This window comes from Marmota marmota, unplaced genomic scaffold (genome assembly GCF_001458135.2).
Source record: "Marmota marmota marmota unplaced genomic scaffold, marMar, whole genome shotgun sequence".
Taxonomy (NCBI): domain Eukaryota; kingdom Metazoa; phylum Chordata; class Mammalia; order Rodentia; family Sciuridae; genus Marmota; species Marmota marmota.
The window spans coordinates 21,197,168-21,214,348 of record NW_026000241.1 but is presented as its reverse complement, the minus strand read 5'-3'; the positions used below and the strand labels follow the sequence as shown (position 1 = coordinate 21,214,348).

General features: G+C 41.4%; 1 long non-coding RNA gene across 3 annotated transcripts; it reads left to right on the top strand.

Moving 5' to 3' along the window:
• The first annotated feature begins 2,132 nt into the window (after positions 1-2,132).
• LOC125613755 lies at positions 2,133-16,438 on the top strand. Of its 3 annotated transcripts, none has more exons than XR_007344325.1 (4): positions 2,133-2,346; positions 2,498-2,683; positions 3,479-3,631; positions 16,262-16,438. It is a non-coding gene; the product is annotated as an uncharacterized LOC125613755 (long non-coding RNA). The 3 variants fall into 3 exon arrangements; XR_007344324.1 differs by lacking the exon at positions 2,498-2,683 and adding an exon at positions 10,664-10,796 and having other exon boundaries at positions 2,134-2,346; XR_007344323.1 differs by lacking the exon at positions 2,498-2,683 and having other exon boundaries at positions 2,137-2,346.
• Positions 16,439-17,181: the final 743 nt, after the last annotated feature.

Here is a 17,181-nt window from a genome sequence, read left to right as displayed (position 1 = left end):
TTTTTTAATTTCTTCGAAGTTTGTCTATTTCTCTCCACTCATGCACATTTCTTCCTTCCTTAGAACTGTCTGTATACCAACCTCTAAAACCACAAGCATAACAGCTTAGTTTAACAAGCTTCCTCTTCTAAATACCAGCCAATGAACTCAATGATGGGTGTAATAAGATAAAGGATATAGCCAGTAGGGAAAATTCTTTGTCACCTTCACTGTCACATGCAGGGATGAAAAGGTGCACAGACAGAATCTGTTTGGACAGGATGGCTGTCCAAACAGAACCCAGGAATTGGCTCTTGGGAAATGGAGCACCTCCAGGCCCTCCCATCAGTTGAATACTGAAACCCCAAGTTTAAGATGACTTAGGAGCTCCTACTATATGTTTATAGAGAAATATGAGTCCTCTTACTGCAGTCACCCAAGGTGTCACCATAGTCCTCTCTCCACTTGTCAGGATTCAGGCACAGTGTAAGTGATGGCTACCAATATATGCATGGTTTGATCTTATAGTGGGCCCTCTAATTCTGTTCCTCCTAGACCTGCTTCTGAGTTAAAGTTGATTTAATAAAAATCAGAGCTACTCAAATCATTCAAAGACTTTAAGTGGAAGTAACTAAAATTCTTTCTACCCAGTTCTCATATCGATTCTCAGAACAATCTTTTATGAGAATCTTCAAAGGCAGATTGGGCTTGAGACTGGCTTCAAGGGAGCTAAAATAGAAGAAAGGTTGGTTTTGATCCTAACCCCGTGTTATTCAGACCTAATTTATTCTCACAAATACTTAAAAATTGTTAATAATAATAATAAAACTAACATCCTGCTTTTAATTGACTTGGATTTTCATTCAAATATGCTTTAAAGGAAACTTTATATTAGTTTCATAAATGAAACAAGTAGTATCATTTGCCATAAATAGAAGGTAATCATGAAAGCAAAATGATAATATTATGTGCCCATAAAGGCACAGAATCTGAGCCCTACTCTCTCCATTGAAAAGGAGAGAATTAGCAAGTATCAAGAGAGCTATAAAGGTTATGTGAACACAAAAATAAAACATTTTCCTTGAAATAATCAAAGGATTGAAAGACAAATTATAAGGAAATCATTTCTTTCTTTGTGTGATTCAGGGCCATTCATTACTGTGTCTACCCATGAACTAAATAACCTGTATAATATTTACACAGGAATACTGACATAATTTGCAAGATCTACTGCAAAAGAAAAACTGTTTAAAAGTTATTTCAAGCCAGGTGTGGTGGCATATGCCTGTAATCCCAGTGACTCAGGATACTGAGGCAGGAGGATGTTCAAGGCCACTCTCAGCAATTTAGAGTCCCTAAGCAACTCAGCAAGACTGTCTCAAAATAAAAATAGAAAGGAATTGGAATATAGTTCAGGGGTAAAGCACCTCTGGGTTAAATCCTGAGTTTAAAAAAAATTATTTAAAGACAGTGACAATAGAGCATTAAACCAAACACAGATCCTCCCACCCCTGAAATCAGTCTTGATGGCACATGTTCCATACTTTGTTCACTACAGAAAATGCAAAATCCAAGAGAATGAGTAGATATCAATGTTATGTAGGAAATTTAAAGTCCTCAACCACTACAGGGAATTCTAAAGGTCATGATGTTTCCCAGGCAGGAAACAAAGCCAAAGTATAAGGACCATCAACATGAAGCATGCAGATGAAAACAACCAAGAGTCAAGTCCTCCGCAGCAATAATGAGAAACGTGGGTGGAACCATTTCACAGAACCATTTGTGACTAGCTTTCAGAAAACCAGCTTCCTCTTCCTTAAAATAGTCAAGGTTAGATTTGAGAAATACAAAGGAAAGAGCCTTGGATGGCATGCACAGTCAGATACGCCCGGCAGCATTCTGTAGAGACACTCCAGACAGAGCTCTTGAGAGTGCACTGAAGGATTGATGCACAGGGAGCTGTAAGCAGAGTCGCAGGCACCAAGATGGACGCTCACACACCAGGACTAAGAACACAAGAAGCTGTTACCACCCCTGACCTGAAAGGGTGAGGACAGGAATGGCTGTTGGAATTTAGAAAGAACTGAACCCCTGGGGAGAAAGCTGTCCAACCAAAGCCAGGGCCTAGTGGGAGGAACACAGTCCCTGCCAAACCACAGCCTCATAGGGAAATAGCAAGAAGAATAAATGGATCTACTTCTTTCTCTTCCCAGAACTTCCCTTTGACTGAACCAACCCAGAACCAGGGAGCAAAAGATCCTAAATGATACAGTCCCAGAAATTAGCCTCCTGAAGCTACGGTGGAGAAGATAAGAAAGGGATTGGTTCAGAGGACAAGTGGAAATTATAAAGCACCTCTGGTGACAGGTATGTGTGGGGTGCTGGAGATTGTTTGGGACTACACTCAGCGACATCAATCCCTTTGAAAGGTGATTGCATTCACTGACCTAGGGAATGCAGAGAAAGGGCAGTTTGATGTAGGAGTTAACACAGTCTGTTTTGGCATGCAAATTTGAAGGCATAAAGGATACGCACCACGCAGAGAAACGAGGAATGGCACCATAGACCTGGAAGTCATGGACCTGCATAAGGGAGTTAAAGTCAGTGATCAAAAAAGAAGCCCAAGAACCATGGTCCAGCAACACCAACCTGTAAACAGGACCTGGTAAAGGAAATGTGGTAAAAGAAAGTAAAGAGAGGCCAGGTGGGTAAGAAGAAGCTGGACTGGGTTTAGTTTTACAGAGGTGGGATGGGATCAGGGCAGGGTAGAAATATTTGGTTAGGATATCTCTGGAGGGAGGGAGCCTCTGTCACCACATGTGAAGCATTAAGTGGGAATCCTGCATGGTAGAGGTGTGTGGAGGAGACGACCTCTTAGCCATGTTCCAATCCCATGTTTCCACCACATTCAGAGACAAAGTAGCTGCATTAGGTCTCAGCTACGGCCCTACACAGTTCCCAGTTTTGCCTCCAAATGGGAAGGCAATCCCTCAAACACAGCAATCCCCAGCTCAGGAACCACCTCTGACTTCCATCTCCCTCTACCACTAAAATGTCAGCCTCCTCTGAAATCAGCACAGAGGGGTTAGCTGGCAAGTGTGTGCTTGAAGGGGATGGAGGTGCAAGAAACAATGAGAGGAAATAAATTTCCCTTGGAGCCTTCCAGGCAAATCAGGGCCAACACTCCAGCCATGAGCTTGGGCCATTTGGGGGGCTGATGCTCAACTACCCCGGGGACAGATAACAAAGAAGCCAATTCTCCTCCTCAGCCCTAAAGAGATGCCCAAGCTTCTCTGCAGATGACAGCTCTCTGCTGTCTGCCAGATGCTACCCATCTCCCCCACCCCCATCCCACTTCCACAGCCCTCTCCAGCTACAGAACCACATTAGGGCCACCTTCTTCCCAGGGCATGTGCACCCTTAGTTGACCGAGGCTGAATATAGTCATGCCTGGAACTACAGGAAGAAAAGATCAAAGAGAGCTGTTTCTACCCTTCAGTCCCTAGGACTGCTCCGTGGCCAGGCTCCCCGAGAGGTGCCCTTCCTGTTACTCTGAATGTCCTGAATCTGGCTGACAGGGAAAGCCACGGCTGGGTAAATGATCTGGAAAGCCTTGGGTGCTTCCTAGGAAGAGCATCTTTTGCCAAAACTGGTGAGTAAAGAGTCCCCCTTTCAAGCTCAACCCTATTGCCTTCTCTAAGAAAAGCTGTTTTGACAAGAGCCTCAGTGCAACTGGCCAAATGAGGCCAGCTCCTCTCCACCACATCTCATGTGCCTCACCCCTGCCTGGTCGGGACATTGCCAATGAATGTTAGGTAATGTCTACTAAACTCTGGAGCCACTGTCTCCTCACCTAGGGAGAGATTTGGTCTGAACGGCTTCTGAAAGTTTGGACTCTCTAACGTGACTCTTGAAGCCCCCGCCACTGAGTCAAGGTGCATTCCAGCTGGTCGAGGGAGAAATGGCACACTACCCCTTGTAGTCTTAGAGGAGGGACAGAGAAATGCAGAATAACTCCATTGGAAGTGCAAAGAAGTATAAAGTGAACTCAAAGGAGGAAGCCATTAAGTCTAGCTGGGACCAGTTGTTGTTTTGATTAAAAGCTCTTTTTTTTAACTAAACATGTACCATTATGTTCCAGGTTATGCATTAGCTACTTACCCAGTAATTAACTCCCACAGTCCCCGATTCAGCCAGACTTTTAAATCTCTTTGAATAGATTATGAAACTGAAACTGATTGGGAAATTAGCCTCTTGGTAGAGATTAGGAAACCCAACCAAAGGCCACAAGATATTAGGTGAAGGAGTTTGGGTGGGTGGAGGTGCTTAAAATCACTACAACATATGAGAACTGGATCAACAACAGATGAATTATCAGCATTTGCTGAATTCCATATAATCATTCATTTGGTACACACAAAATTTTACCCCACAAGAAAGAGATTATTTCAACTCCCATCTTACAAATAATGAACTCAGTCTCAGAGAAGTATTTTTGACCTGTCCAGAGTCACACAGAAGCCAAAATTAAAATCCAGGTCCTAAGTACCACACGATTCTGCCCCCAGATGGGAAGATGTAAGTGTGAGTAATGCTCCAAAGACCATTTCGGAGTTTGGATTCCCCGCAGAAGCACAACCTGATTGGAAACTTGGGCACAGGTAGTTTATTGTGAAAGTGATCCTAGGGAGCAGAAGAGGGTAATAGAGGGAAGGGAAAAATTAAAAGGCAAAGTAAAGGTGTGCATCAGGTTGCCACTGTGAACAGCTGGCTCACTCTTTTGAACTGTCCAAGGAGCCTGCAAAAGGCCTCCTAGAACTGCTCCTACAGGAAGGATGAGGGTATATTCTGCAAGGGTCTCTGGCTCCCCCCATGATGTAGGGCCTGCTGAGCTCCCTCTGGTGTCCCTGGCATGAGGGGAGCCGTGGACAGTAGGCAAAGACTTAGGCACATAAATGAAGCCAGACACTGTGATAAGAAGTACAAAAGGAAGCCAACTCAGAGTCCCAACCTGGGCTGAATTCCAAGATGACCTGGTAAGGCAGCAGTCCAGGCCTGCCTTCAGGGAAGGAGTGGTGGATGGGGACAGCCCAGTCACAGCAGGCAGCAGGGCCAGGACAGAGGTGGGATTAAGTGAAGCACGTTCATCCAACACCTGTAACTTCCTCCTGCTGCTACCCCAACACCCACAACTTCCACCACACTAGTTAAGAGCTCTTCTCTTGAAATCATAGAAATGAAGCCATCTTCTGCCCCATGCAGTGGCAATGCTGGACCCTCAGCTCCTGGGATTTTTTTTTTCTTTCTTTCTTTCTTTTTTTTTCCTCCTTAGGAATAGCTGTATAGAATTGAGTTTGAATGCTCAGACTGTCTGTGTGTCCCTGAGCAAGTTATTAATCTCTCTGAACCTCGGTATGTTTCATCTGTAAAGCAGAACAATGATAACCTACCTGGTAGAGTTGAGTGAGGATCAGATGATATTTTTCTGCCTCTATGTAACTCACTTAGAATAGAAAGATGGCATTTCGTGAGCACCTCATCAAGGGTGGATGTGCACCCTTTAACATTTCTGAGTCAATTCACACCAACATCAAAGGGAAGAACTAGATACAATTAGTTATCATTTAAAGAAAAAAAAAATGAGAAAATGCTGAGAGTGCTAGGTGTGCTGGGGAAAAGATTTCATTTTCCAGCTAGAGGAACTTAGGACTGATGACCTCTCTGAATTTAAGATTTTTAGACACAAGAGGAGATAATCATTTTTACCTGCCTCCCAGCATTGCCGAAGCCCATTGGAGATTAGTAACATGAAAACGCATTGTAAGCCCTAATTCGATATAAAGATGTTATTATTGTGATTATAATTGGGATAAGAATTGTAGATTCCTTCTCCCCTAAATGTGCACTGCACACAATCCCCAGGCTGACTGCTGCTCAGCTGCCAGAAGGAGAGCAAGACATTTTCACCTTAAGGTCACCGCCATCGAAAGGAGTGCGTGATTAATATCAGAGACACTCTGCAACAGCTGCTCAGGTTGAGCCATTCATACCATCAGAGTCAAGGACTGGGCTGCTAATTTATTTATGTATGAGGATGACAACCAGGGAAAGCAATTAGAACTAAGGCATCTGTGCTTCTGTGATCCCTGCATGCTAGACCCATGGCGGAGGGGCTCCATGGAAACCTTAACAGTTGCTAACTGCTAACTGCCTTCCCTCCTGGTTGGTTCAAGCCCACTCTTTAAATACAAAACGAGCCATGTTTGTGCCCCAGCCCCTCATCTGTTCCCTTCCACACGCCAGCCCAAATTAGATCACAAGAGGCAGGGGTGCTGCAGGGGAAACGGGCTTGGAAACAAAGGTGGGGAAGGTTCTAAAGCTTTCCAGAGTTCTTTACAGCTATCAATTAACGAATCCTGCAACAGCCAGGGAAAGTAGGTCAATATTATCATCGCTGCTTCGTGGATGAGAAAACAGGCTTAAGAAGAATGGCTTGCCCAAGGCTAAGCCACTGATCAGAAGAACAGAAGCAGAATTAGCTGGGAGAATTCCTGACTCGGAATCTTTGGCCAAGAGTCTGCTTGCTTAGCATGCAGAAGGTGATCAATAAATGAGGTAGACTCCCCGACTGAGTCCTAAACAGATGCATTAATCTCATCTTGGGTACAGTAGCAGATTTTAGGTCCAATTCAGGTCCTAAAGCCAGAAGAGTTTTTAAATACGGGTCCTAATCCTGCAAAATCCAAGAAAATAACTCTGCATGTACCCAAATTAAAAGGAAAATGAAGAGGTAACTTTGTCTTCATAGTGCACATTATTTTGGCTGCCCTACATCTCAACAGTGTTCTTGCCGGGAGGCAAAGAGAGGCTAACAGAGTTTCCCTACCCTTTCCCCCTCCCTTATAACCCTATAAAAGCCAAATTACCTCCTATTTCACCTCTTGGGGAGATTAGAGATTGTATCCTGTGGAAGGGCAAGGTCAGGGGTGGGGGTCCTTGGGTAACACAAGGATGACCAGAGGCCACAGGTATCATGCCCAGTGGCACAATTCTCACAAGATGGTTCACATAGAAAGTCGTTGGGGCTGGGGATGTGGCTCAAGTGGTAGCGCGCTCGCCTGGCATGCGTGCGGCCAGGGTTCGATCCTCAGCACCACATACAAACAAAGATGTTGTGTCCGCCGAAAACTAAAAGAATAAATATTAAAATTCTCTCTCTCTCTCTCTCTCTCTCTCTCTTAAAAAAAAAAAAAAGAAAGAAAGTCGTTGGCTGATTTTACTTCCCTCATCCTCCCAATATCTGTGCACCAGTTTGTTTGTTTGTTTCTTCTATCCATCCCAATAAACCCTAGGTACCTATTTAAAAATTAAATTTAAAAATGCTACCTCAGCCTAAGTCTAATACATTTGAGCATTCCTGCCTTCACACCAATTCACTCATTGACTTTAGCATTTGGATAAGGCAAATGGTTAATAGTAGCCATTGACTTGACAGATTCCAGAAAATGCAGAAGGCTTGGAAATCTAAGGCTGAGAGCATAGGTTAGCTCAATGGTAGAGCACTTGCCTAGCATGTAGAAGGCCCTGGGTTCAATCCCCTGCAGTTCCCCCTCCATCCCCAACCCCCCACCAAAAAAAAAAGAAGGATAAAAGAAAGAATAGAATCTGATCCAGATTTTTAAGGGAAGTAGAATATGAAAGTTCATCATATCTTTTGAATTGTGGAATACAAAGAAACTGCATTTCAGAGGAGTATGTACTCTGAAGTGTCTCCTCAAATCATATAATTCACTGGCCCTTGCGGTGGATAGAGTCTCATCAGAAACAGGAAAATAGCCCACTCAGCAACAGTTACTGGGAAATACAGGGTCCTGGCAAATTATTTGCACCAGTGGAGTATGTCTAGTGAGATTATTTTGCAAACACTGCCTAATGAAGAGATTTGAGCTTCCTTGCCTGAAGGTCCACAGATCAAACTCAAATGAAGGCCCCCAAGAAAAAAATGGACTTATTTATCCTCTAAGCCATCTACTTGAAAATCAATAATATTTCAAATTTAATGAGTTGTAAGACAAGTAAATTAGAGTTTGGAGTAAGCAATATTGATTAGATTATTCTGTCAACTGGAACCCATAAGTTTCCTCTGTAATTAAGTATTCCACATAGTGTACAATGTGCTCAACGCCGGTTGCTTTCACGAGGGTATCAGAGGGCTGCCTGTTCATGTAATGAAACTCTTTCCTTTACCCTGGCTGTCGGGCCATGCCCTGCCTAGCATGGGTGTCCCTGCCCTTCTCCACAGCAGCAGGCTCCCGTGATAAGTGGCTTTCCCCCAGCACTAATCACCCTGGCTCTAGTCACAGAGCTTTGGTGAATTTGAACATCAAAATGAAGAATGGCAGCTAAAAAAAGAAAGAAAGAAAAAAAATCATGTGGAAGAAACTGTCTTCAGTAAAAGAGCTGTGGACTGATCTGCAACTGTTAGAGCTGTCTTTAAAGTTCCCTCTGCAGTTTGCATTTCACAGAAGCTTGGGGGTGGCCAAAGTAGATTTCTCCCTAAATTAATAAAAGAAGGGCCCAAAGAGCAGAATTTAATACATCTACTGTCACCATTTGACATCAAATGTCCTATCCTACCTCCCAACACTACATCACATTGCCTATTATCCATCTTTACTGCCCTTCCTAGGGGAACCTCATTTTTTAAATCTGAGTAATGGTTGCTTTTTAATTAATTCATTTAATTAATGTTAAATGAAATCTATGACCTTGTAGTACTCTTGGGATCTCTGGACCAGAATGCCCCAGTCCATTTACTAAGGAAGAAAAATTCAGAAATTGCAAAGAAATGTAGCCCACTGCACTCAGCCCCCAGCGATTCTAAATGTGAAAAACAGAGGCAACACCACCAAGATCTGTGTATTGAGAGTAGACACTGATGGCTGGCAGCTGGTCATTGCTGCAGAATCTCAGCTCCTCCCAGACCTACAGCATCAGAAGCCACCTTTCCACCAGGTCTCAGGTGATTCTAGAGCATATTACTGAGTAGCTCACCAAGTCTGAGTCAGGGCTCTGCTCTTACAATCTGAGTGAACTTGGCCAAGTTACATGACGTCTCTGTAGTTCAGGGTTCCTGCACACAGTAAGCACTTCATCGGTGTTAGCTATTATTCTGTAAATAAATGAGAATGTTCTGGGCTACAGACTACGGGAGAGCTTTTCTTTGCAGAAAGAACAACATAATGCTGATATAAACTGACAAAGATTCTACTGGAGCTGGGGAACCAGGAATGAGTGGAAGAAGCAATACCCTGAGCACGAGGTACAGTGGCAGGAACTGAAAATAAAGAAAGCAGGACAAGATTTGGGAATTCACCAACCTACATTGGAATCCTGCTCCCACTATTCCCTGGCTGTGCAATCCTGAGCAGTTTTCTGACTTCCCTGAGCCTCAGTCTCCCAGTTTGTATTAATATGATGAGAAGACTGGCATCACCTTTAGAAGACAGAGGTGACGCTTTGTTTTGTTTTTCCTTTTTATTATTCGCTAGTGGTAGAGCTTCTTGAAGTCCTGATGAATCTCTGAAGACATGAGCTGGCTTTATCTTGTCTGCAAAGATGCAGACCTGGCTGCATATTTGAAAACAGAGAAAGGTGCCTTTAAAAAAAATAATCTCTATTTGAAAAAATATAGTAAAATAGAAATAAAAACCTCTATCTGAGTCTCACATCAAACTGATTAAATTGGAAGCTTCCAGAATGGTGCCTAAACTTCAATATGTTCAACTCTGAAGCCCAAGGTTGGGTCCTACTGTGTTAGAAGGAAACAAAAAACAAAGAGAGCAAAATCATTTAAAAGAAGCAGGGGTAAGTAGAACAGTAATCTTGGGTGGGAACAGAAAATGAAAAAGAAAGCTGAGAGAGATGAAAGAGGAGCACCTTATGCAACAGTGGGGTATCCAACTCCAGGTGCAGCCATGATTAAGGGTCTCATTAAAGAATAGAGAAATCCACTATTATTGATCTTGCCTGTCCTCTGTCACATCTCCAGTGGAAGCGATCACAAGTGAATATCCGGCATGTTTGGGAGGAGATAGATACTCAAGAGGAAGGGCCACTGACCCTCATTCAGGCTGACACCAGTGTTCCCCAGAGCAAGAGTGTCCACAGAGATTAAGGAAAAGCCAGAAATGGGAGTCAGAGATGACCAGGAAACATGTGAAGCCAAAAGAAGTTGTAGAACTATTAAAGAGAGTGTTGAACTTCCTAGACCATCAGGGATAAAGGTTGAGAGTCTGTTTTCTCTACAGCCCACAAGGAACGCTGAACTCAGCAGATTTGTGGGTTACCTATGGACACAGCTCACCCTAGGCAAATTCAATACCAATCTAGTTAAAATTAACCCTGACACACTGAAACCTCCACTCCCTCCCCACACTTGATATTCCTCTGGGTTGGAGCCACCATTTACAGAAATCCCACTAACCAATACAGAAGTTTCAGAGAAGATATTGTGGCCATCTGCCATTCATCCAGTTTGCAGATAGAACTTTTGACTAAAGTTTTCCAGCTTTTGTATTAGCGAGTACAATCTGGGCACAAGGATCTTGATGAGCATTTCATTGTGTGAGGAGGGGATGTAGTCTCTAACACGCTGCTGTTAAGATCCCCTGTTTCCTAATAGGTGTCACCCAGGAGCCAAGGGAACTGAGAGGAGTGCAAACTGAGTGAGGAGACTTGCTAAGGGGCAAGAGGCTGACACATTTACACTCATGAGCCTTCCTTCCACCTCTTCCAGGATGCCCACAATGCTGTTGGTAAGAAGAAACAATTCAAGAGAACTCAAATTAAGCCAAGTGACTGTGCATCACATAATATTTAGAAGCGCACAGATTTTTCTCTTTATAGATGGCCTCTTACAGGCATGATTGCATTTTAACACAGAGAGTGAAATCATTTACAAAGAACCAGCATCATTCAGTGTGAGGCTTTCTGGCCCCACAGGAAACCCTTTTAAGCTTTCAAGTCTTAAAATGAAGGAAAACTTCTTCTTGAGAACCTTAATTTAAGAATCATAAAAATCCATTTGTCCCATTAAATAACCTTGATTTGCTTGGCATGATTGCTTCTATAAATGTTTAAGACTTTTGATTTGCTCTTTTTTTCTATGAAATAAGAAAGAAACTACTTAAAAGCAGAAAGTTTATTTATCTGTCTGACCCATATTCTTCCTTCTAGTCTCCCCAGATGCCCAGACCAGGAGAAGTTCCCTGCCTCTGTGTTCTCAGCAGTCCGTTTAGGTCTCTGCCCCATAATTCCCTATTTAATGCTGATATCTTTGTGTGTCTGTCTCCCCTACACAACTGTACACTGTTCACTGTTGTTCTCCAGTACTTAACAGTATGCATGGCACAAGAGAGAAAATAAGTATTTGTGGAACTGGTAAAATCAGCAGGAAATGAGCAGAAGGAGGATTCTCTGTTACTGTAAAACAGAGACATCTGTGGCTTTCTTTCTCTCCTGATTAATAACTGAGGACATTAGTCTATTCTTCTGGTTTCATGGTGAGACAATCCATCTAAAGAAGATTGTTCATTTGAAATATAGAGACAACTGAAAATTCTAAAAACCAGCGTAGGATGTAAGTTCCATGAGATGAGGAAATTTATCTTCCCAGTTCACCACTCCAGCCCCACAATTTAGTACAGTGTCTGTGCATAGTAGCCATCAGCAGCGGGCATGAAGATGTGCCACCTGGATGCTCTTCAAGGAAGGACCTGATGGGCCCTACAAAAAGTAATCAGCACACAGCCTTCGGCGTTTAGCTCCTTCAGAGGCTGCTTCAGCTGTGCCTTGCGTTGCTAGAGGTCACATCCTTCCCAGGGCCGTTTGCGTCAAGTAAACAACATGGCCATGCTGTACAGATGCTGCCAGAGACAATTCCAATAGGCAACACCTGCTCTGGACCCCTCACCTATAGGATAGTTCTACTTGCCCTGTGCACAATTCTGCTTCCCACCTCTTACCTTCACAGATGTTGGGCCTTATTAAATATTTTCCTCCTCAAAGTCCATCTCAGTGTCTTTTCCAAGAGAACACACCTGTGAAATCAATAAATGCTTGTTGAGCGAATGAATGAGCAAAACAGAACAGTACAAAACAAAAAAATAAATTAATTAATTAATTAATGTGCAAATAAATGGGTAAAAGATGGAACTAGAAAAATGATTACCACCGTCAACTAGAGACAGAGTTGAAGCAATTAGGGAATCCCCAAAATAGTCCTATATTTACATCTTCAAATGCGGCTACCTTCTCCTAAGTGTGCCTCCTGTTAAAACCCATGCTACTTCATATCACCCTTTTAGCCACCATTTTGGATAGAAATTCATTGGTCTCATTTTACAAAACAAAGGAAGGAGACTCTCAGAAATGAAGGAACTTGCTCAGAATCACACGGCTAATGAGCTACAAAGTGGAAATGCAAGTCTTTTCTGTCCAGTCCAAAGAAAACTTCTCCTGGATTCATATATATACCCTTTCTCAATATGGTCAAACAAACTGACTGAAAGCAAACAGTTGGCCTAAACATTTCTTCCTATCCAACTGGTTGCTCCAATAAGAAACTACGACCCTTGTTCCAAGTACACCAGTTCACCCCTGTGCAGGCAAACAGCTACTACTTGGACAATGCTAGTTTTATTTTTGGCCTTATTGATGTATGCAATGCTATTTTTCCATGTGATGAATAATAACAATAATAAAATTTAATAATAATGATAAAATCATAATAGAAAAAAAATAACATTTTTACTAGCTTGAAAACCACAAGAAAATTCCCACTAACATTTGTCTGAAATATGAATAAAACTTTTCTGTTAATTATGCAATGATACAGCTTGTTCCAAAAGAGTTTAAGGGGAATGTAAATTTATACTTCTGAACAAACACAGTGAGAGATTTTCAGGTCATGATAGCACCTCTATTTTCAATGAGGAAAATTGAAATATCAGTGGAAATAGACATATTAGTATTTTCCCAAACTTTAGGAATAATTCCACCTAAATGCAATGAGGAGGTAGGCCCCAATTTCTCATTCCTTCCATTATCTATGTAGTTTTGGGATAGTACCTTCCACAAACCTTCCCTATGTATTCCCAAGCCCAAGAAAAAGGGCCAGCATTCACTAGAAAATAACTTTCTGAAATGACCATGAATTTTTGCTACATTTTCTATTGTATCTATCTTTATCAGCTTTTTCTAATGGAAATACAATCTGTACTAGACAAGTAATCTTAAATTTTCTAATACCTACATTTTTATAAAAGCAAAACTGGTAAAATGAATTACAATAGAATATTTTAATTTATTCAAAATATCATTTTAATATAGAACAATATTTTAAACTATTAATGAGCTCTTTACATTTCATCTTTGTACATCTTGAAATCTGGTGTGTATTTTACACTTAGAGCACACCTCAATTTGAACTAGATGCATTTCAGGTGCTCAATAGCCACAGACAGCTGGTGGCTACTACACTAAACAGTACAGCTCCATGTCCATCAAAGATGATTATTCTATAGGCCCCAAGAGGAAGCAAATAGGAAATGAAGCATTTCATCTTGGGATTTTAGGCAGCCTTTGGAAAAGAGAGAAACCAGAAGAAATAAGAATAGCAACTTTTCTTGTGCAGCTTTGACAAAAGAACTACACATTGCTCGAGATTACTTACAAATACCTTTCTTTATCATATTTGGAAAAGAAGAAAGTAAGAACTGATAATCCAGGAAAGCTTTTTCAGATAAGTGCCCAGAACACCACAGAAACTTGCTAAGGATCTGTATATATCTGTCCATCTTTCAACTTTGATACAAAGAGGATGTCATTACCTAGGTGTTAGATAATGAGGAAGAATCCATAACTCTGATTGAAAATACCAGAAATATGTGTGTGTATGCGTGTGTTTATATCACCACATATATATAAATATATATCACATAAAAATAAATAAACATATATAAAGAGAAATATGTGTATACATATATATGTATACTCACACGTTATTAAAATGTTCTGCAGTTTTGTATTACTGGAGAGGGAACAGATTTCCTTGACTATACTAAGAAATAGCATTTATTTGAAAAAGAGTAATTACAGGTTAAAAAAAAACATTGTACTTCTAATATAATTTAAGCAGATGTAAAACCTATGAAACAAGAATTGAAAGAAAGTATGACAGGAAAAGAGATTTAATTTTGGCCTTAGACAAAAATGGAACTGATAGAAAAAAATAGAATTCAAGAAAAAGAAAAATACAATTAAAGATTAAAAAGATGAAAAGGAATTGGTAAATAGGATGGAGATAAGAAACTCAACTTATAAATAATTGGTGATACCAAGAGAAAAATCACAATTTAACCCAAAGCAAAAATCAAATCTTAACACTGGAATGGAGGAAATCTATAAAGTTTTGGGGCTAAGTGTATGACCCAGTAATTCTCTATCAAATAGGTTGTCGAAAGAAATATATTCTTATACAGTAAACTGAACCTGTTATCTATTGCCATCATAATGCTTCAAAACAATCACAAAACCCTAATGAGATATAAACTATTTTTGTTTACAAGATAATGGGTTGGCTTGGAAGTTCTGCTGATCTGAGCTAGGCTACCTCATCTGTCTGCAGCCACGTCTAGACATCTGAGTCCACTTGACGGGTCTCTTCATGTCTCATTCTCCATTATCCTAGCTCAGTCTCCTTGTGGTCACAAGTGTTCAAAAGACAGAGTAAACACTGTGTGTACTTCCCAGCCCATGGCTGCACTAAGTCAAAACAATTCATATGACTGAGCCAAACTCAGGCTGGGCAGGGGCCACCAAGCTCCTGAGCAGAGAAGGTAGACACAAGACCTCAACAAAGTGGGACCATCAATGCAATCATTCAAGTTCAACCCATCAATGCCTCCAGCTGTAAAGAATCAGAACTCAACAATCATGCTGGATATATTACCATTTCAGTGAGGTAGAACACACAAGAAGGCCTTGAGGCAGGTTGGTGAGAAGGTATTAGAAAGGACTTTTAGGACCTGTGTTTATGTTAAGCATTTAGGGTGCAGGGCTTTGGTCTGAATTGGATGTTGTCCGGAAGCAGGAGTATCATACAAATGAGTATCTTAGTAAATCTGTTAGCAGGAGGGAAGATAGCCAAGACTGAAGCTATAATTAATAGAGAAGCAGCAGTCACTTGTATTAGCCAAGGTAGGGGGACAGTTGGTCATTTCTGGGATTTGGATAATGTTCACGTTTAGTGTTCAGATGTGACCACAAAGTGGTCTTTGTCCTGCTCCATCATGGTCAGAGTGGGCTGGTCTGATATCAATGTTCTGTGAAATCATTCCTGTGCTCTAAATCTTGGTGTGATTCCAGCTAACCCCAGGTCAGGGTCACTTGTTTCCTCACATTACACCACCAGTTGGTTACCTGGCAATTTGCTTATTGCTTTCATCAGTCATCTTAAGAGGTGATTCAGAATAAAGAGCCCAAACAAAGAGGAAAAAGTGCCTATTGTAAACATTAAGCCCACTTAAACATGGGCTATGTCTAAATGCTATGAATATGGTTCCAATATATCAAAGGCAGTCATCAAATGAGACATATAAGCCACATAAGAATTAAGGGCTGGGATTGTGGCTCAGCGGTAGAGCGCTCGCCTAGCATGGGCAGGACCGGGGTTCGATCCTCAGCACCACATAAAAAAAGAAAATAAAGGCATTGTGTTGTGTCCATCTACACCTAAAAAATAAATATTTTTTTTAAAAAAGAATTTATTAATAGCAAGAATTTAAGTATAAATCCCCAAATGACACTATCAAAAGTCATGTAGTGAAAAACAGATGCTGGGAAGAAGTTAAAATGTTTAACATTTCTCATTTTAGAGAAAGGGAAGGGCTTTTTTAAGTTTTATTTTGCAAAACATAGTAAAAGCTACTTGTAGTGCTAAAAATAAATACAAACCTTCCAAATGGTTAGGGAAAATTTTTTTTTTTTAATGTAGCTGCAAGAGAGAAAGCAAAGAAAATAACCCAGAAAGTACTTTTTAAGCATGAAACTAAATGGCCAAAGTAAAAGCAAATGCCTTACTTGTTAATTATCTTTCCCTTCTTTCCAAACCCCTGCTTTTATCTTCCGCTGAGCCCAGATATGCTCTCTGTCATCTGAAATATTGCAAACAGCCTTCTAAATGGTCTCTCTCCCTCTAACCTGTTCTCTTCACGTACAGACTACACCTGTGCCACCCAGAGTTCCTGAAATAGGGTCATCAGCAACCATGGATAACAGCTCTGCGATGATGTAAGAACAGAGACTGAGAGCAGCATTTGAAACTTTAATAGCAATTTGACAAGCAATTTTATGTCTGATGAGACTAATAATTAAAAACTGGTGCTTACATTTGGTACATTTTTATTTCTTTTTTCTAATAACTCATTTTTATTATACCATCTAAAACTATCCATCTGTGATACATAAGAAAGGGAAGCAAACAGCCAGTCTTTCACCACAGAGGGTTGGAGAAGCAGGAGACTCGTCCTCAAGTTGGAATCTGCCGCCTCTACCCAGACATGTTCAGCAGCTCCCTTTCATCCCTAATGATGATTCTTCTCTTCTCTTCCTGACTCCATGCTATTACTATAGGCAACATTACCTATCATTCACGTCTCTTATTGCATAAGATTCTCAAAGGGAAAGAGAAAGGATGAACGTTTCCTCCAGAAGGAAAGGCCAGGGAGTGCGCACTTCGAACCATAAAACCCTGGAGATTCAGGTACACTCAGAGTGCTGCATCCCATGCTCTCTCTCTGTAGAGACTTATTGGCCCCTTGGGATGATGAATGCACTCCTTAGCTCTGTGTGCACTATTTTACATTCCACACTGCTATCCCAGGGCCTCACTTCCAACTCCTTGAACACACCCTGCACCAGCCTCTGTCCTTTTTCCCTCCTCATAGACTGCCCTACCTCTCCTGTCCACCCACTGACCGCCACAGTGTGCTCCTCCCTGAAGCCCCCATGCCAATGTCACATCCTCACATCTTCTTATTCCTCTTTCTGCTTTTCAACCCAGGAGAATTTCCTTACTCCTTTGTGGCAAAAGCTCTATACATACAGCTCACTTTATCCCTGAGACTTCGATTTTATTTT